This window comes from Pagrus pagrus (assembly GCF_965226575.1).
Source record: "Pagrus pagrus genome assembly, chromosome: 11".
Lineage (NCBI taxonomy): Eukaryota > Metazoa > Chordata > Actinopteri > Spariformes > Sparidae > Pagrus > Pagrus pagrus.
In genome coordinates this window covers 6105131-6126293 of record NC_140195.1, presented here as the reverse complement: position 1 = coordinate 6126293, position 21163 = coordinate 6105131, and the positions used below count along the sequence as shown (strand labels likewise).

The window sequence follows — 21163 nt, the reverse complement described above, 5'->3', positions numbered from 1 at the left end:
ATCATAATGATCCTGCTGCGTGAGATTTAAACTGTAAGATGATTGATGAATTAATGATTTTATGCCGATGGACATGACGTCTTTGCCAAAACAAAATTAAATGATTATTATCTAAATGCATTTTTGGATCCAGCGGGCTGCTTGTCACTTTTGTTTTGACTGAGCTTACACAGCACATAGCCAGCCTAAGCATAGCAGGCCAACACTGTGACCCCCGGTGATAATGTGTAGTGATATCAAGCGTAACAAGCACCACGATCTTCCAGACATCCTTCATGATGTAGACAAAAGTACTGCAATGCCAAGATTAATGAAAAATAATGGGAAAGAAGGGATTTTCCTAATGTTGGAATGAAATGAATAGTGCTTTATGCTAGTAAATGCTAATGTCGGCACGCTAACATGGCCCCACTGATGATGCTAACATGCTAATGTTTAGCAGGTGTGGTGTTTATCAAGTTCACCATCTCAGTTTAGCATTTTGGCAGAAAAAAAAAAAGTTTAAGCGTGTTAGCATGCTAACATTCGCCAGGTATCACCAAACAAAAAGTGCACACGCAGCGGCTGGTAGCTCCTTCAAGCTTTTTATTTTGAATCTGTTGACATGAACACTGCCCACGTCATCTCTTCGACCATTCAACTTGAGCCTGACCACCCGAGGGAGGAGAGGAAGAGAGTCAGGATGAGAATCATGCTAATCCAGTTTTGAATTAAGTCTGCTCCTGGTCAATGTCAAGGAAAATGAAATGGACGAAATAGGAGTCAGTCTGGCAAAGCAACTCTATCAGAAATCAGAGACTGTTGTGTCGTCATCTTTATGGAGAGCTGTCTCCACCACAACATCGAGGATAAAGCTGTTGCACTTGACGGGCAGAGTGAAGGACTCTGGCAGGACGAGGAGAAGAGAGGTGGATGCTCGGTGCTCAAACACAGTCAAAGTTGATGGACAGTGTACCTGATGCTGTCCAGATTATTATCACCATCTTACTGCTGCCGTTCACATTCATCTGGAAGCAAATTTTAAAAATGTGATGTGTATATGTTAATGGATGCATCATAAATCAGATTTTATTTAAATAAAAATGCAAAGCCTTCAGTGACCTTATTAATATTTTCTTTGGATCCTCCCCTGACATAGAAAACATACACAACCATTTCCTAATATCTCAAGTAAACTGGGTCCAGGCAGTGCTGATGGTCTTGGGCATGAGTTAAAGTTGGAAAACTCAACCCTCCCATGAAATACCGCCTCTCCTTTCATGCCAATCCATCCAGCAACTGTTGAGAAAATTTGGAGCAATCCAAAAATCCAAAGTGGTGACCCGACAGACTGACAGAGCAACATTGTGATTCATAGAGTCATGCCACTACTGAGGCGAAGAACATGTGCTCACTTCCATGTTGCAGCTTTTGGTGGCAGGATTGTGCTTTTTTTAACTTTGAGGTTAAAAATGGCTTGCCGTCGTTCATGACTCTTTAGTATGCTGATTTTGGTTTGACAGTCGAGTGGGTCAATTTATGCAGTTTACTGAGCCTCAGTTAGACTTCATGGCACAAACAAGGGGACTAAATATATTCAGAAGTCACATCAGCACGACTTTTGCTATATTTGTAATTCATAATTATTAATCAGAGTATATTAGGATTCAGGAATGCTGTGTTCCCTCCTACAGCTCAGGTAGGAGGGGATAGAAAATCATTAAAAACAGACAAAACAAAACAGAATTTGAAGAAGCAGCAGCTGGATGTTTAGTGACGTTTTTCACCAAGTCGGACCAGCCGTGATTGCGCCTACAGGTGTTCACCTGCTGACGGTTGATTGCTAATTACCGATACAATTTTAACCCATTGTGTTCTGACGATTGATGTAGCACCACCTCCTTTTCTCTGCCAGCTTTCTCAGCTGCAAATTGCTGCCTTTCCACTGCTTCTTACTGTTTAAAGAGGGCAAACCTTCAGCCTTCCCCTAAAAGGCTCTTTGATCCTCCAGCGCCGAAGTAAGGAAAGTGATGTTTTCCTCATGCAGCATGGTATTTCCTTATGCAGTATATAACCACATATCCCTGGTCAACTCAGCTGTCGAGCCCAGTCTCATGTCTGTGCTGTAAATATGCAGCTTCTGCCAGCAAATTGTTGGTTTAGCATAATTAAAAATTGGCAACAGGCAGAAACAGAAACTCTAGCTCACTAAAGGTGACAAAAAGTGATTTAGTCCTGCACATAAATCCTTATATAACTTTGTGAGCATTTTCTAAACCATGGGTAGAGTTGGGCTTTTTCAGTTTTTATGCTAAGCTAACAAGCTTCAGCTTCATATTCACAACGCTACATGAGAGTGGTATCGATCTTCTCATCAAACTCTCATCAAGAAAGAGAATAAGTGCATTTTCCAAATATGTAAAACTAAAGCACTCTGTGGCTTTAATGGACTTTTGATGTCTTGCTATTATGATCAGTTATGATGTGTGGCAGCCAACTTTCTTCATCAGCTGTATTTCCACTTAATACTTAAACACACTTCCCAGCAGCAGCGAATTAACAGCGCTGGAACTTGTCCAGTCGGAGCCATTTTAAGTTTGTTTCCCACAAATGTCAAATCTCCATGGCATATCCAGTGTGGGGGGGAAACAGCTGCGGAGGAAGTTAATCCAAATTCATTATTTCCCAAAGAATGTAGTGCAGTGAAATGAAACCACTGACTTGTGTCGAAACAATCCCAAACTGCAAAGACGACGAGTTCTTTGGAGTTTTTCACTGCCAAGAACTCGATCATCAGAGCGAGTGCTTGTGTTTTTACAGTTTGTGAGCTGGTGAGTCTTCAGACGCAGGATAATTCACTCAAAGCTAGAAGTGATGTCATTTTGTTATTGATCTGGAATACATCTCCGCCAGAGTATCTTCATTAAAAATACATTTTATTAAGTTTGCGGTTCTCTTTACCGTAGCCTGCTCATAATTCAGAAATTAATTAAATGTGTTCAGCTATCTGTGTCTTACCCGCTGACATTTTAACATTTAAATGATGAGATAGATCGACTTCTCATAAGACATTCGAGAGGAATAAAAGCCATCGAGGCAGCCACTGTTTGCCATTTCAACCACGAAGAGACAATGAGGAGAATACGTTGTGGGAGGCATTCTTTGAATACAGTTCTTTATTTCCATGCAAACAGACATACAACCTCCTTCATTCACATACACTGATGGCATTCAACAGCTGCTATTCCCTACCATTGTCATCAGAGTAGCTGAAATGCCTTTCTTTGCAATTATCAACTCCTGGTCACGTGCAGTTGATGTTCGTCGTGCAGCAGTTCTGATGACTTTAATTAAGAAAAAGTCATTTACAGTTGGCCTTGATATAAATCACTCTCACTGTCTCGGTGTTTTTACTAATGTTATGAATAAATGGCAACATATTCTAGGAATTGCTGCTTGTGGGTCTCGTAATGACGTTCAGCATGCCCTATCCAGGCTCGGATGAATTAAGAAAGTAAATGAGTGTAGGAGGGAAAATGAGATTGATCATCTAATTTTCTCATTAGCTGACCTGCTGCGACTGGAAAAGTATGTTACTCTACCAGCAGTAGCACAAAGGTCGATAACACGGCAAGAGTTAACGTGCAACCTGCAGCCGTTACCACACAGAGCCAGAATAACAGCGGCTTTTATATCTGTACCACAGTGATGGAAGTGTTTAGATGCTTACTTAACTCAGAGGGTCACAAGAATAATCTATGGGGTCCTGATGGCGAATGGGTCAAGAAAAAAAGTTCTGTTGGACTACTTTGTATTGATTTTGAAACCTTTCTATAAACTGCTTTCATGGTGAGAAGCCGGGAGGAGACTGTCTATTGGAACATTGAAATGTTTAAAGGATAAGTTCACCCAAAAATTAAGATTTTGTCATTATATTTTTAACCCTAATGCCGATGGAAAGCTGGATTCAATTTCTTAAATGTAAGCCCAAAAGAACCATGGGTTTAATCCATAACCATCCATATCTTAAAACATGAACCTAATCTTAATCTGTAAGATTAACTAAAAATGTCAAATAAATGAGGAGGAGTAACTATTTCTGTCTGACGTAGAAGTAAATTTAACATGAAATGAAAATACTCAAAATTTCAAATTTCCTATTGTCACAGATACTTCAAATGTAACATATTTCAAATGACATCATTTCTGCTGACAGATTGATGCAAATGTACAGAAAATTGCTCGAAAACTGACGGATGATTATCGCCGTCTGTAGCAAGCCGACCCCACAGGAGGTTCAGGTGCCGAAGAGGCACAGCTGTGACTGTTTGACTGAGATCAGTCATAATCCCAGCTCAAAACACAACTGAGCTGATTTGGCATTGCACGTGTCAATATTGTATCTTCTTTACGAGTCGGTGCATGGTAAAGATAGCCTCAGTATGTGCAGGAATCAAACAAGAGGGGAATGAGTATATGGCGTAGGGAGACGTGCTACCACAGGGCGAAGAGTTAGAACACAATGTATGACAGTGAGGAAACGTGTGGGAGGCGTGTGTGTGACCTCAGCCTATTTCTGACAGCTGTCAGGCAACAGTGTCGGTTCAAACAACGCACAGTTCATGCTAATCACATGTGAGGAACACTGAATTCGTCTACCACTAACAGAAGGTTACTGAGTACAAGATGCATTCAATTTCTCTGGTTCATGGTACAAATAAAAAAAAAAAAAACATTTGTAAATCTGGATGATTTGTGTGATGACACATATCATGAAATGTTAAAGGAGACATATCATGCTTTTTCAGATTTTTCCTTTCCTCCAGTGTGTTGTGAACCGGAGCTGCTCTCTCCCACAGAAAACACTGCACCTGAAACGCCTCGTCAGTAGTCCCGCCTTCCAAAGTCCAAGACTCTTTGACATCACATTATGTCATCACGTCACACATTTGCAAGATTTTTGCCTGTATTCACAGTAGACGTGAAGCCAACTGGAGGCTGACAGGGACACAGATGTTGGCTCAGGCGTGTGTGAGCTGACCAGTCAGAGCAGACTGGGTAATCAGGAGGGGAGGGCTTAAAGAGAGTAACTAAGTACATTTACTCAAGCACCGTATTTAAGTACAATTTGAGGTACTGTCTATTAACACATTAGCGTTCATTTGGCTGGCCACCTGGTGAACATAAATTCAGTGTTTACTTCCCTTTTGGTCTTCACCAATTCTAGATATTAAGATTATTTGTGTGATGATACATTTCTACCCTTGATATGATGAAAAGTTAATTTGTCCACCAGGATGCTCTAAAATTTCCATCTTTCAGAAGAGGCCCCGGGATCTATTTCAAACCCATTTTTGGCAGGTGTAGTGGTCCATCTGTGGTGTGAACCAGTTTGGATAGTATCTATAAATATGAGCTCATTCTGCTCTTGATGTAATGGCTTATTAAGCACCATTATAAAGACTCTGGTGAGCACACCGTGGGCTTAAAAGCAGCCAAATCACATTGGATGAAGAGGTTGATGGAAAGGTTGGTGGTAGAAATTCCACCATTCATCTGATTCAAGTGCAGCCTTTTAAATCAGGTTGATCAGTAGTTAAGCTGCGTGTAGTATCAAGATCAGTCATGTTTGAGAACAAAAATGACAACCCTTCCCCCACTCACACACACACACACACCTCCAGACACACATCAATAAAGACCACAGCTGTTATTTACACGTAATTTAAAAACGCCTCTCGTACAATCCAGTTATCAACATAGAAAATCCAGTTGTTTTACAGTCCATATTGAACATTTATCAACTTTGACAGACCTGCCAATGCCTCCATTTATTTTCTAATAGAAAAATTAGAGTATAAAGTAGAGAACAAGAGAACGTCTCCATCTAAATTGGAAGTGAGATTAATTAAATTGTGGAATGAAGGCACAAATCTGCGATGATGTCTATAATCACTCCACGCATTCAGTTTCTCATCGAGCCATTTAAATTTGATCTTATTGATACAAAGATCCCTGGAGTTTCTTAGATGTTCAACCCAATCAAGTGGAAAAAAGCGGTAATTGCCTCAAACATTCATAACTAAAAATATACTTGGATTACAGCTGTAGGATTTTGCCACAGAATTTTGATTCCTTGACATGAACTGTGTGAGGTTTCTTGGACTGACCCTGTTCGTAGAGCTGAGGGGGAAGTGCAGTGAGTCTCTGGGTCAATCACTACGAGTAAATTGTCTGTAATTATATTGCACTCCCCTCGTCTACTAACCATTCAGAGCGCCGTACAACATCCGGCAACCTGCTCCACCTCTTGAGACGCAGCTGCTCCTGAAATTACTCAGTGGGACATCATTACTTGATATATTTGGGATCTATCACTCAGTGAGCAAAGGTCTGGAGTCACAGGGATTGTTAGACCAAACCATCGCAGGACTTACAGAACCTTGACTGATCTGACCGATATACATTCATACATATGATGCAGAAAAGTTCTTACCTCTTCTCTGCACTTCAAGCATGAATTAACAAGCAGTTTCATGCATGGAGTCTTAATGTAGAATGAAAATAACAAGCTCATAGAAGTCTCAGTTTCCTGTCAGGCATTTCTGAACATGTGTGCACACCATGTGAGACCTCTTCAACCATCACCAGACTAGAACATGTCTGTTCTTGTGCTGTGAATGACGTGACGTGGCCCTGTGCTTTGATTACTGTATCATTATTCGACCACTGTGCAATGACGCACTGAGCCGTGGAGTTTGAAAGCTCAAGAGGCACATTTCAGCGCACACTGACCATGAAAGAGGATATCTGGAGATTGATTTTTCCAAACAATTTCGAAGAATACCCTCAACTCCCACAGTTTGAAGCCGTGCCCCTGAGTTTTTGGTTTGGCAGGATGACTAAGCACACCTTCGTCTCCTCTCATCGACGCTGGAACGTTTTGTTGGCCAGGTGAGCAGAACCCTGAAGGTGGAGAGAGGAAGTTTGCTTGTTTTCTTCCTTTTCTGAGGCTCTTTGATGGAGTCTCCAAAAGCAAATCAATGGAGGCATCAGGGCATCTCAGTCACAAGACAGAATTCAAGAAATAAAAGGAGGTAAGCTGCCGAGAGCAGCAGCAAAATCACAAGTAGAAGGTTTATATCTAGCGAAGAGGGACTGTATCTATAGTATAAAGAGAAAAGACAAGGTATTAGATTAATAACGGTTGAATTATGATATTATTGGCCTATTATATTACTTAGGAAGCTGAGCTCACATGATCATCTGATCTCACAAATCTATCATGCCAGACTTCAAGCTATACACTTGTGACTGAACCAACACAAATGGTAGAATAAACGTTGAATGTACGTTTCTGCAAACCACAGATAGGTTGAAACATTATGTTTCTTTATGTTGCAATGTTTCAAACGCTGTGTTTTTGCTCTGGTTAGGTTTAGGAACAAACAAACACGTGGTTAGGGATAGGAAAAGATCATGTTTTGGCTTAATATTCCCTTTTTGGTCACCACATACAGTAAACTGCTCAAGATGTCCCAAAGTTTTGTCAAAAACATTGAGTTTTGACACCAAAACACAGCTGGTCCCAGCATTAGTCAAAAATATAAGTTTTTTGTCGCCACAAACACAGCTGGGAATTGTCCCGAGACCTCCTTAAAGAATATTCGGTGATTTCGGGCTTACAGATGTTGAAAAAAAGTCTTGAATTATCACTGGCATCGCAGCCTTCTTGCCTGTAACTGAGATGACAACATACACTGAATATAGATCAGTCATTGAGTCATTATGTCTCAGGTCAAAGTCACAAGTCTTTAACTTCCAAGTCCAAGCTGAGTCTCACGTCATATATTTCTTTTGCCAAAAGCTACTACACTTATCATCTACAGTACCATGTGACATTGTTCACAGATTAAGAACCTCTCACCGCGATCCGAAGTGTGTAGTTTAGCTGTCATATTGTACTTGACAAGCTGAAACGAGTTCATTACAGTGCAGGTCTTAGTCTCTTTGTGGGTGTTTCTATAGAGAAAGATGAGAGTTCATGCTGCCATTCAGAGAGAACAGCACAGTCCAACCTGCTCATGCTGCAGATGACAGCTTTATTTTGCTCCTGCACATTACCTGCCACCTGAGGCGGACATGTTTCTATATATACACCACATATAAACAGCAACTTTAATAACCTAGGTCCTGTCTAAACGCGAACATGCACATTTGTTTGAGTCTGAGGTGATATCTGTATCCGATGCCGTATGAAAGCTCTCAAATTGCTGCTGTACAGAGAAGAAATATAATTCTTTATCAGTCCCACAACGAGGACATTTGCAGAGCATCAATTAAAACAGTAGTAATGAATAAGTAAAAAATAATAGTCAGTATCGCTGACTGAAAGCCTATTAAGACTGTGAAAGCCACAAAACAATCCTAATCTGATAGCTCCATCCTTAACAATAGACTGATGAGCTAATAACCTTACGTGCAGTACTTGCATAGCTTTGTTTTTTAGTGTTGAATTAGTCAGTATAAGCGATGATGTGTTCGCTTACTTCTGTACATACTGAAATGCATTTGAGCAGCTGTTTATCTCATCAGATCTTTGTGTTGATTATTGTAATGGGTGGATTCGAATAAGCAAACTGATTTGTGATTTCCCTCTTGATTCTACTGCAGGTGACACCGGGGCGGAGAAACAGCGTGTTGTGTGAAGTTATAGTGGCCGTGCTGAACGCCTGCATGATTATCACTGGATTATCATCAGCTGACAGCCACATAGCTGTGAATAAGCCAGTGATTGTGAAGCATGAACGACCCAGCTGATCAGAAAATCCTTATATGTGTGGTTCTAGAAGGCAGCTACGAATTTGGAGGACTTGTTGTGCTGTCCTCCCTGTGGATTATAAATTCACAGATTAAACAAACACTTCAGATTAGTTCATTTGAACACAGTCGCCTTGAATCCGGTCTTAAAATTAGGAAATTGTGATTTTTATTTTTCTTCTTCTTCTGAATATTAAAGATAGAGATACTACTAAAGACAAAAGATGTAATTGGCTTTAGTCACTTTTATCCTTCATAGTTTTAGTCCAGTTTAAGTTCACAAGTCAATAATCAACTTTTCATCGAGTGCAGCTTTTGCACACCTTGAGGTCGACAGGTGTGTAGGAGATGACCGAAGGCCGACAAAATCAGGAAAAAGACTCCCGCACACTGTCCACTTCACTTGCAATTAGGTTTAATGACAACATCTGGTACTATGACCTTCATCATGTTATCTCCTGAAGGTCCTTGAAGGTCTAAGTACCGAAAACCTTGTTGTCATTAAACTTAATTGCAAAATCGAAGTGGACAGTGTGCGGGAGTCCTTTTCCTGATGTAGTCAACTTTTCATCAAAATGTTTTCTCTCTGTAAACTAATTCAATTAGGCTCATACGCCTACAGCTCCAGTTTCAGACTTATTTTGAAACATATTTTTAAGATCTATTTTCTGCTCGTCTTAGTCATCGAAAAAGTGTCGCTGACGACCATTTCTCGCCATAGTTTTCATTACCAAAATTAACACACAGTCTCCCTAAAGTCAGGGTATGAAACACAGCTTTTTCAAATTGTTTTTGTGTTACTCTTTAAAAAACATATTTGCATATTTTGCAGCAGAAAGCCGTGTGTTGACAGAATCAAGGAAAAAAAAAAAAACGTTTCCTCTGCAGAAGCTGCTTAAAAGTACTTAACATTCAGCAGGGACGACAGAACAAAAGCACAAGTTAGGAAATAATTAGCGCTTCAGAGTTTAATGAACTGAGACTGTAATTAAAGTATAATCCCCTTCAGTGTGTTTCTGCTCCTCACTGCCAGAAGGATAATACACAATTTAAATACATTGTTCAGCATTCATAATTCTTGTAAAACCCCTTGGCCGGCATGACACCGTGAGAACGTCTTTGAATGCAGCATCCTGAAGAGGTACATCTGCTGATGACAGACCGCAATTATATCACCGCCTCAAATAAAACAATGCAGGAAACACAGTTGGCACGGTTATATCATATCCACATATCTGCCGCACATGTCAGGAGTTCACACGACACCAAAAATAGCACACGGTCTTAGCCTAGCACACGGTTTCTGTCTGCTGCAGAATAATGATTTCTATGTTCATCTCTGTGTTATTACTTGTTGCTGTTGCTATGGACGAACAGGCTCCTTTCCTCCCCGCTTCCTCTCCAGAGACTGTATGTTCAGTTTGACCTGCTCGACTCCGCTCTCGAGTCCCTTAGCAGGCTAATCTTAGCACTTAAATTGCTGTTAAAGCACACGATACCATTAGTGGGCTTATACGCGGACTGAGATTTCAGATCTGCGTCTACTGTTTCTCAATAATTCATCTGACATGTATCATGAGGAAATGTTGCCTTTCAGAATTACAGGGCTCGGTCACAGATAATGATAATAATCTGCATTTTTTTTTTTTTTTAGCTCAGTTGAACAGCTGGAAAAACTGTTGCAAACCTTTTCTCGACACAATCAAGTCCCTCGGCTCAGGACACTCTAAATGCAAAACACCCAAACTGTGCGGCGATAGATTTTCACGGTGGACATTTTGACTTATCGGAGCAGGAAAAGAGCAGAAGGAACTATAAAAATGTTCCCTTTAAATGTCCCAGGAAGCCTCTCCAGTGAGTCAGCATGCGCCATAACAAATTCTGGGACCGGCCATTATTAATGTTATAAATTTCATTTCTTCACACATCCCAGCAGAACATTGTAACTAGAAACTTTAACAGGCAAGTCAAACTTGATTTAGTTCTTTAAGGTCCCATCCATCTGATCAGTTTATGATGAGGAAATCTTTAATAATAGATTTCAACCGACAGTTTTCATGGAGACGTTTTGACTTGTCACAGCAGGGGAAAAAAGTCCAGGTGGAACTAATGACATTGAGGAAGCACACCAGCGTGCATACACACCTAATGGGATTATCACTGTTATTAATTACACCTGCATTATCTTCTGCTTTGTCATGTAAGATGTCTGTTAGTGTGCTTGCTTCAGCAAAGGACATTACCACATGTTACACTTTAACACGTGTGTCTCTATTTAACTTTGTTTTTTTATTTTTATTTTTATTTAAGTTTCTAAGACAACAAGAACAAATATTTTCCATCTTCATTCTTCATTTCCACATTATACTTAAAAATATCGGCACAAGCCTCCTCCTCTACAGTCTCACAGCCGTCTGCAGATACTGCTTTTTTTATGGAAAAGTTTTTACTCCCCTAGAAAATGGCACACATTCAAACTTCGGTGTCAAAGAACTGTAGGCCTACGCACAAGTTTTGTGCAGATTCATTTTTCTCCTCAAGTCGTTCATCTGATGCAACAGATCACTCTATTTTAAGTGATGCCTTTGTAGTTTAAGCTACATTCACTCCTTTTCTCTTTCATCCGATGTCAGGATTTTCTTTGAAATATTTCAGATAGATCACGCACAGAAACACAGTCAACGAGAAAAAAAAAAAAATGGAAAAGAAATATGAGCGGTGATATTGAGGGGATGACAGTGTTTCCAGACAGCATTATACTGTAACGTTTAGCGACTGCTCGGAGCAGTCGGAGTATAATTATGGTTTCTGACACCAGAGGTACATTCACTCAACTTTGTTTTTGTGTGTAAGCTTCCAATTACCTATGATTGTCGCTGGTTTTCAGGTTACCTCTAAAATTGACTGCTTTTCCTCTCTATAATTTTTTTCTTTTCTCTTCACAGTCTCCTGCTCTCAGCCTGAATGACTGTCTAACATTAATGGTGTATAACTGTTTCACAGTTATATAAGATTCTGCTTATATGTTCTCTATAAGCTCAACTACACTGATCTGATCTTCCAGCAAATCCACTTTTCTTCTTGTCTTGAATAAACACACAGTGGTAACTAAAGCCTTTTTCATGCTTTTTTACTTTCTCAAATAATAATAACTTGTGAAATCTCAGATCTTAATCCGTCATTCTTTGCCAGAGCTGCCTTTAGCTTGTTTTCATGCACTGTTCCCCAGGACAAAAATTGATTTCTTCAGAAGAAACTGCTCTCCACAAGAAAGTGTGGACTCCAACTGTGCAGCGAGCTTTTAAGGCTCTCATCCTCCTAACGATGAGCAGCTGATGGCCTTTGGCTTCACGGGGAGCAGCAGGACTCATCTGATGTCTGGGGGAGTTGTGAAAATGAGAAACGCGTACTGTACATCCTCTTGAAAATGGTGTGAAAGGTGGCTCTGGTGCACAGGTCAGTGACCAGAAAGGCAATGAGGGCCTATTTATAAAAGAGATACCTTAGAAGTTTCTTTGAAGATCCAGCACAGGGAGAAAAAACACAGCCCAAAGTGCACTTGACATTCTCGGTCTGCGTCAGTCGTGAGCAGCACACTGAGCTCCACACTGTCTGAATGGAGGTGTTTTCAGAATGAGATTGATTAATATTGAATTATGAGACTTTATTTTGATCTAATTATGCAAATATAACTCCTCATTTGCATGATCTACGGAGCGCCATCCCAATTTGTGACTGGATTAGAGCAGTGGTTTCCAGGATTCAGAGCCCTGCTGACCTTCATTGTCGTCATCTAATCACAGAGCATTTTACACCCATGGATGGAGGTTAGTTATAATTATGGAGCTGTTAAATAGAAAAAAAAAAAACTGTATACCAATTTCTGAGGATCAGCGCTGAAGACCACGGGGTTAAGGGAACTTCATTAATTCAGGCTCTGGAGATTTATGTGTTAGTGTGAAGCAATGACTGCAAGCAGCAAGTGTCAGGTACAGAGTGCAACCTCACGTCAATCTACTTAATTCTTGTGAATTTCTCATTCATATATTAACTTTAAATCTCAGGTTAGAGCCAACAAAGACCAGAAGTTAAAAAGGATTAGTATTAAAAGTATTAAAGGGGCAATATGTAGTTTTGGGGTAGAAATTCAAAGGTAGGTAGGTACAGTAGGTAGACAGTTAGGGAGTAGCTTGTGAACATCGTAGAGCATTGATCAGTCACTACTGCCATACTGCCGTTACTGCCATCCCTGCTGATACTGCCATGAGTACCACTACTGCTGTTACTGCCAATACTGCCTTTGAATTCAGAGATTGAAATTGAAAGCTCATTTCAGTTACAATTAGCAGTTGTAACTCAAAGTTGTGACACCTCTAATTAAGCAAGTGTTTGCAAACATGCTCACCAGATCAACTTAAAAGGTAATAACAATATCAGTTTTGTTTTCACAACCGGTTTCCGCTGCTCCCAAGTGGCCAAAATAAGACTCAGATTAAAGATCTCAGCTGTTTGGTAATTTGAGCACAGAATTATTTCATGTTAATTGACAAACATCTGCTCAGGAAGCTCCAGGACAGCGACCGAACCTGCTGGACCTTGTGGTGACAATACTTAGTCAACTGCTGTTTCCAAGGCCAACAAGTAACTTTATTCTCTGTGTCACAAAACCACAAGTGCGTCAGGAAAAGACCTCAGCTGAAAATCCTCTTTAGACTTTGAATATAACTAAAAAAAGAACATGACTGAGTAGATGAGGCAGCAGAGGCAAACACGAGGAATTAGCTTTGCAAAATTATCCACTTCTATATAAAGAATTCCCGTCGCTAAAGATAACACGTAAAGTTTAATTCAGTTTCTATGGATACCATGTTGTTGCTATGTGACAGAGTTGAAGGATGAGTTGGAGAGTGCATGTGATATGTACAGGCATGTGATGCATGTACAGTTTATATGATATTCCTTTAAGACGTGAAGTGATTTTTAATAATATGTTAAATCCAAATCTGTCTGCCGTTTTCTGCAAATACTCACCTCAAATCTGATGTCTAATTAAAGTGAGGTCAGTGCTGAGGATTAAACGCTCCCTTTAGGCTGAACTCTGAATGCGACTTGTTGCCGTCAAAGGGCTTTGATTAACTGAATATCCAATTAGTCAGGGTTCATTAATGCAGTATAGCTGGTTCCTGCTCTCCTCTTGTTTTCAGCATTATTTGGAGCCTCTTTGTTTTGGTGATTAGGCACAGTAGTGATTTAAAAAAAAAAAAAAAACTGAATCGCACCGGGAATGAAACACATAAATATGCCAAAGTCCTTTTTTCTCGCCCCTTCTCTTTTTGTCCTTCTGTTCCAGCTCTCTGTAGTCCGTGCGTCTACTTGAAGTGCGAGAAGTCAACGTCTGCTGTCAGTGTTAAGGAGATGTCAGCTTATAACTCAGCAGGTCTGTTGATCAGTGTGGCTTTGATTATAGCTGTGCAAAATAACAGCTCCGCTCACTGTGCAATCTGTGCAGGCCTTCTTCTGTCTGCTCTGCTGTGTGCCATTTAACAGGGTCCTTTGTTTCTTTGATGGGTTTCTATGATAATAGTTATCATCAGCAATGTATTACTGGTATAACACTGTTCCTTCTGCATGTTGGCTGGTCGGTAATTACACCCAAACATTTATTGTTGAGCAAGGTGTTTAAATTTAACCTTTCTCGACAAAAATCCTTCAGCCAGTTGTATTATATTATTTTTATCACCATCTCTGTAACTGTTGAGCTTTTCAAAATAACTCAGCATAATGACAAAAATCTGAAAAAAATTTCCTAGTTAAAAACAAGGCTGTTCTGCAGAGAACTCCCTGAGATAAAAACTCTTAACTCAACAGTGACCAGATGTCATTACTTAGTCATTAAATTATTCTCAGTGTGAACCCTAAACTGCATGATGTGCAGTCATTTTGCTTCAGTGTTTGTTATCCGGCCAACCGGGGTCTCTCATGGGAAGTTAGCACAAGCCATTTGATTTCCCTCCAAACTGGGATTCAGACTGTCATTAAAAATGTGCTATTTATTCATGTACAAGGTTATTCACACCATTTGGACTCAGATCCATGCTATCAGACACAGTCTCTGCTGGATGTTAATGAGGTCTTGGACTCAATGTATAAGTGAGACGAAGGAACAGGAGGCCCTTGGAGTCTGTTCTCAACTCGGCAGATGGATATTTTTATGGTCAATGAGACTCTTTCATTCGTGCTAAATGCTAATGTCGGCCTGCTAACGTGCTGGCATTTAAGGGGTACTGTTTATCCTGTTAACGTATTAGCATGCTGACATTTTATAACTTATTACTAATCATAACTAAACACAAAGAACGGCTGTTTTTTACCTGATGATGGGTGATGGTAATCATCCAAGAGGGACTGTTGCTGTAGCAAACGTGTAAGGACGCAGATGCAGCTTCGAAGGCAGGCAAACTGAAAACAGAAGCGAGCTTTAGTGAAGCTGAGAGTCCAAAAATACAAAATCCAAAAGATTCAAAAGAAAAGTCACAACTCAGGCAACAAAACAGAAATCAACAGGGTGTAAAAATAAACAAACCTGGGAAACATGAGGAACGCAGGAAGCAACACAGGTAGACATGAGTAGAACAAACGACTGGGGGAAAGATGTAAAAAGCAGACGAACCAACGAAGAGTGAGGAGAAAACACAGACTTAAATACACAAGAGGTGGGGAGCATAAAGGGTGAGAAAACAGACAAAGGGAGGAAGTAGAGAGTGAAACATGACATGTGAAGATATGAACTACGACATAAAACAAAGAAACAACCAGACTGGGATGATAATTCAGGCTGGGAATGTAACCTCAGTGCAGAATTATTTCACGTGTTTGTGTTTCTGACATACTTTTAGACTAAAGACCAATTAATTAGGGATGTCTCGTGAAATTGGGGGCAAAAATTGTGACGCCATGTGTGAAACAGCTTATTTGGTTAAAGTTAGGGTAAGGGTGACAGAGAGAGAGAAAGAGAGAGAGATTGTTTGCCTGCATGTAGCGAGAAAGTAGTTGGTAAATGGTTAAAATTTCTGAGATGAAACCAACGATACCACTTTTATTCTCCTCTGAGACGTCCCTGCAGCTGAGTGCTTATGAAATATGAGAAGCCACGATGACAGAGTTTGGTGTAATTTGACTTACAGGCAGCGCTTCATGCTGGATACCCCAAAACACTCTCTGTATGGCAGCAATTAGATGGTAACATGAGAAGCACAGAAAAAAAACACAGCTTCACACCATTAATATGATGCTGCTTCTGTGATGTCTAGAAACAAACTGTTGAGTCGTAAACAAACAACACATAATACAGTGGCCACCCAGATAGCTGTTTAATATTGAATAGATCATCACATGTAAATTATTTAGTTTTCTGTGTCATTTAAAACCAAAACATTTAAGTTTTCTCATTTAATTTAAAATGCTTTGATAGGAAAGATGGCTGTGTAGGTGATAGACCCACACAAGTCAGCATGCTTGAATGCATACAATGGCAATGTTACCATGCTGATGTGCAGCAGGTAATATTTTCTGCAGTCACCATTGTAGTTTAGCATGTTAGCATGAAGCAGTTGATTTTTAAGTCTCAACTTTAAAGGCCCAGTGTGTAGAGTTTAGGACGATCTATTGGTAGATTTATTGGTAATCACCTGAAACTAACAATTGTGTTTCGTTACCTTAGAACGAGCTCTTAACATTTACAGAGGGAGCAGGTCCTTTTCCACAGAGTCCGCCATGTTGCACCGCCATGTTTCTACAGAAGCCCAAAAAGGACAAACCAAACCTTCACATTTCTCATGTTTGTAGCAGCAAGTCCTCAGTTGGTTGCAATCTGCAAACAAACCACTAGATGCCACTGAATCCATCTTAAATCCATCTAGGTCTCTTTATCATGAGAGACAACTATAACGAAACAAAGCTGCTGGGAATGTAGTTGTCCAGACATTTCTTACAATAGCACAAATGTCAATTTTAATGAAAAGTCAGAGGGTTGCCAAAGTCTGTAGGCTTCATCCTCTGGAGTTCATGAATGTGCAGATTTATATATCATTTATGTCCATCCAATAGTTTTTTTTAGATGTGTCAGCCTGGTTTAAAGAGCAAGAGCTTCTGATTAGATTTACTCTTTTGCTCCAAACAAGAGGAATCCATTATTGAACAACCATAGATAGATAATACTTTCCCCATCAACAATGCAATCCAACAATAGTATACCGTATGTTTTGTGTGAAGGGTGAGGCCATCACAATACATACGGCACATTGTTCAGCTCGACTACCTTGCCTGCACCCACGCACATACACCCACCTTTGATTAAAGGCAACAAGTTCACACCCACTGGCAGTTGCTGTAAGTAATTCTGGGAAACACAGGAAATTACAGTACAAAATGAAGTAGATATGTGAGACATGTTTAGGGGAACTCTGCACAGAGAAGGGAAAAGAAAAACTAAATAACTCCTGTGGAATAATCCAGGGGAAGTAGATTTATGATATCTGTGAGGTTTAATGTGAGCGTGTTATTATTACTATAATAAAACATCACTCTGCAATACTATAGCTGCGGAAAAAAAAAACGCTGATGCAGCAGCTTTACAGATTCCAATATTCACCTATACTCTACGAATCAATGAGATCATTTGTTTTCTTTAAAATGAAGATTTTCTATGAATATCTCCCAATTACTCCCCTGTCAGGAGTAGACCGCAGTGTGATGGAAGCATTATGTAAACTCTGACACCAGCGCCGTTGGAGGGAACTAAAGAAATGAAGTATGGAGCGGTGTGTTGCTCGTGTTGCTGCTGGTGGGCGGCAGCTGTATTTACCACCGCAGCCTGTTGTTTCCTCTGACTTAATGAGCATCAGGGCCACTTCAGAGCTGATGTCATTGTTCACCTTGGACCAGGAGTGGCTTTTCACCGACTGATTATAATAGATAATGAGGAACCACTACAACAGTTGGACGGCTTGTATGGCTCTCTGCACTTTAGCTGCTTTTGTTTTGAAATGAAGTGCGCTCTGCGTGAGGACATTTTTTTATCATTTGACAATTGAATACTTGGCTGCTATTGTGACATGTTGTGAGCCGATTTGTTTAGCTGATTGTCAAGTCGAGTCAATTATTATTAGACAGTGTTATCACAGTATCGTCTGTGAAGGAATTTTACTCTGTTTATGCTAAAGGTACGGGTCTCAATCCCTCCACACCTGCACTGCATCTTCCTTTTTCTGCATCTTCTGGCCCTGTTCCTAGTGTTTTTCCACTCATTAGCCTCACCTGTGTTTCTCTGCCTCGCTCCACCTGCACCTCATCCCCTTTAGTTTAGTTTGTGCTTAAGTACAGTCTTTAGTTCAGTCTTTGTCGAGTCATCTGTTGAGTTTCCCTGATCCTGATGTTCCACTGTGTTTGCCTGTTCCTTGTGTTGCCTTTTTCCTGAATAAAACTTAATCCGTTGCACTTCCTGCCTGCCATCTCCTGTCATTTGGGTCCATCTCCTCTGCTCCAGCATGACGTTACAAATGTATTATAATTGGTCAGAACGTACTTATAGGGATAAAAGGGAAGCTCAGTGTGTATAATTCAATATGAACACAATGTTTCTGCTTTTTCTCTACTGTGCACTGTAACTCCATTTCTGATTTGGACCTCAGAGATGCATTACTTTGTTGTGCTGGCTGTAAAATGTGTTCAATTAAAGTGGTTTGCTCCCCTGACATTGAAATTTGGGTGAATAAAATCGAATGCACTGTGTTTTCTTGTGCCCGACTTACTTGCTGCCTCACAATAGCTCAAACAGATTAGCCTCGAAGGGCTTTACAATCCGTACAGCATACGAGACCCTCTGTCAACACCTCTATTCCAGTCCATAAGACACTCTGGCTGGTGCTTTAAGGTTAAAGTCATGATTCTAATTATGAGATTCATTGTTATTTCTATACAGTAACTCTCGCTTAACATTAGCCTCCACAAATGCATATTTTACTTTCAAAGCACAAATGACTGCACACCAGCAGCTGCAGATAAAGAGGCTCCACAATGTTTCACAAAGCTGTTTTTGCTCTTTTGTCTGCTCCTTTATATAATTTCCATGCTTCTTCCCTAATCCAAAAGAAACTGCGCCTCTGCTAAAGGCAGTAAAATTCAGGCTTGCTTTGTTTTATATTTCCTCACATGTCGCACTCAATGGCTCTGCCTTTAACAGACCAGTTTTAAAGAAAACCCAGAATTTCACTCCAATGTGAAATACACTGCAGGTGCTGAAATGTCTTTAGAAAAGCTCAATAAAGCAAACAGCTGTTTTAACAAAGAAGCCATTGTAAGCTGCTGATATGTGCTTCAGCGGATTCAATTTGCAATTCAGAAGTGATTGAATTTGCCAGTTCAGTGGTGAAAATACACAGTGCTGAAGTATTCCCATTACTCCACAGAGGGAGCACTCCTGCTCAGTAATGCACCTCAGTGATTGTCTCTTGATTCCAGTGGAGTGCGGTCCAACAGCTCCTCTTGCTGACTTACATTCACGAGTGGTTGTCTCCCTCTGCAGGCGGTCAGCAGCGCTCACCCCTGACTTTTTAGTTTTCTCTCGCTACACTAGTTGTCACTATAATACAGGGTATGAACATGAGCATGATTGCACTTGCAGTGTTTCAGTATCTGGCTTTTCTCATGTACAGGTTATCGTAAAACTGTGTCCTGCACTTTTCTTTCTAAATTGATTTAGACAGCTGTGATTCTCAGGGGTCAAACTGAGATTATGTTGACACTTTGAAGTTTTCAGCTCCAGTAAATGACGAGGAAACTGCATGCAGATGTGAACTATAACATCATTCATCCCTGAAGATTTATTTAACTGTTGCATTTGTTTGTATGTGTTCATGCAAATGTCCTCCGTCTGTCCTCCGCCTAATGAGCTGGGTAGACTACTTAAGAATTCAGCAGGGCATTGACACACCTGAAGCCCAGGAAACTGACTCATGTCTCAGAAAAAGTGATGTGGCGTTTGCAGAAGTGTCTGCAAACAGACAGAGTCATCTTTATTCCACACAAACAGCCCATTATACTGTTGCTCTGCAGCTGACCCCTTCTTTAATATTTTTGTTTTACTGGCCTTTTCACACATTATCCTGACACCTGCGAGGGTGAATAACTGGACAGACTGGTGCAACAAGTAAAAACAGCCAGTTCATCAATTCAAGTGTGGGATTTGATTTGGTTGAAGCGATGCTGATGTTGTGGCCGGTTAAAGCTCGATGCCCTCCGTGTCAGGATGAGCTCAGTCCTCTTTTTTTTTTTTAAATGACACAAAAGTGATCTGAATGAAATGCCAAGCTCATCATGTAGCTCATTCTTGTTTGATTTCACACAGTAAATCTGTATGCAGTCCGAACTCATTACACCATCGAGCTGCTAAAGGGCGCATGAGTCATCGTGGCATATCTGCATGAGTGGGCTGTATGAGACGGCTCATGAAGAGAGGCCCACGTGCTGCTTTTTCTCCCGTGGTGATGTCATAACCAGAGACTTCCTGAACACAAGGTTCATTCACAGAGCCCTCCTCCTGACACGGGGACCAAGCACCAAACAAGCTGTCTCCATGGCAACTACAGCCTCCGGGCATGTGAGTCCCTTTCTTGTTGTTGTTTGCTATTTGAAGGGAGGAACGGCGTATGAAACTGTGTGTGTACTGTACTCGGACACGTGCGCCTGTGTAAACAGCACATCATTTTTACTTTAAGCTCCGGGTATTTTAATGTTGGGTAAATTATAAACAAATATTTTGGGTCTCCCATGAGCCCGTCTGCTCCTGCCTCAGGACAGGAGGGGGGTCACTCGATGACTCACTGTCTGCTGGATTTACTTATTTTCAATTTTCCTCTCATAAATGGCAGCGTAGGCAGAGATGAGACACCTATGAGCTGTCTCATCTATCTGGGAAGCTCGTTTAAAGGATAGGTTCACCCAAAACTGACATTTCAGAGTCGTCCCCACGCCGATGGAAAGTTGGGAGAAGTTTTGTAGTCCACAAAACATTTCTGAAGCTTCACAGCAAAACAGCATTGCAGTGCTCTCCTAAACAACTGAAGTAGATGGGGACTTTTATTAAAGGTGCATTATGTAAGAATTGGCGACCTGCTGAACTCTCACTCCAAACAAATGGGGGCAGCATATCACCAGAGCAGAGTGGCTAACTGCTGCTAACTGTATTCTGTTTATAACTGTAGCTACTGATAGCTTGTTAGCTTAGTTAGCCGTGCAGTTAGCCAGAGAGTTGGCTTTTACATTGCTAGCACGGCACCTTTTGATCACTGAGCTAGCTGGTTAGCAT

At 40.6% G+C, this 21163-nt stretch overlaps 1 protein-coding gene across 1 annotated transcript in view; it reads right to left on the bottom strand.

Annotated features, from left to right (window-relative positions):
* kcng1 (potassium voltage-gated channel, subfamily G, member 1) overlaps window positions 1–16587 on the bottom strand; it is a 30647-nt gene extending 14060 nt beyond the window's left edge. The window contains exons 1-2 of the mRNA XM_084367728.1: window positions 16515–16587; window positions 15171–15258 (exon numbers count right to left, since the gene is read on the bottom strand). The gene's annotated coding sequence lies outside the window, so the exon portion shown is untranslated. The remainder of the gene's footprint in view (window positions 1–15170; window positions 15259–16514) is intronic.
* Window positions 16588–21163: the final 4576 nt, after the last annotated feature.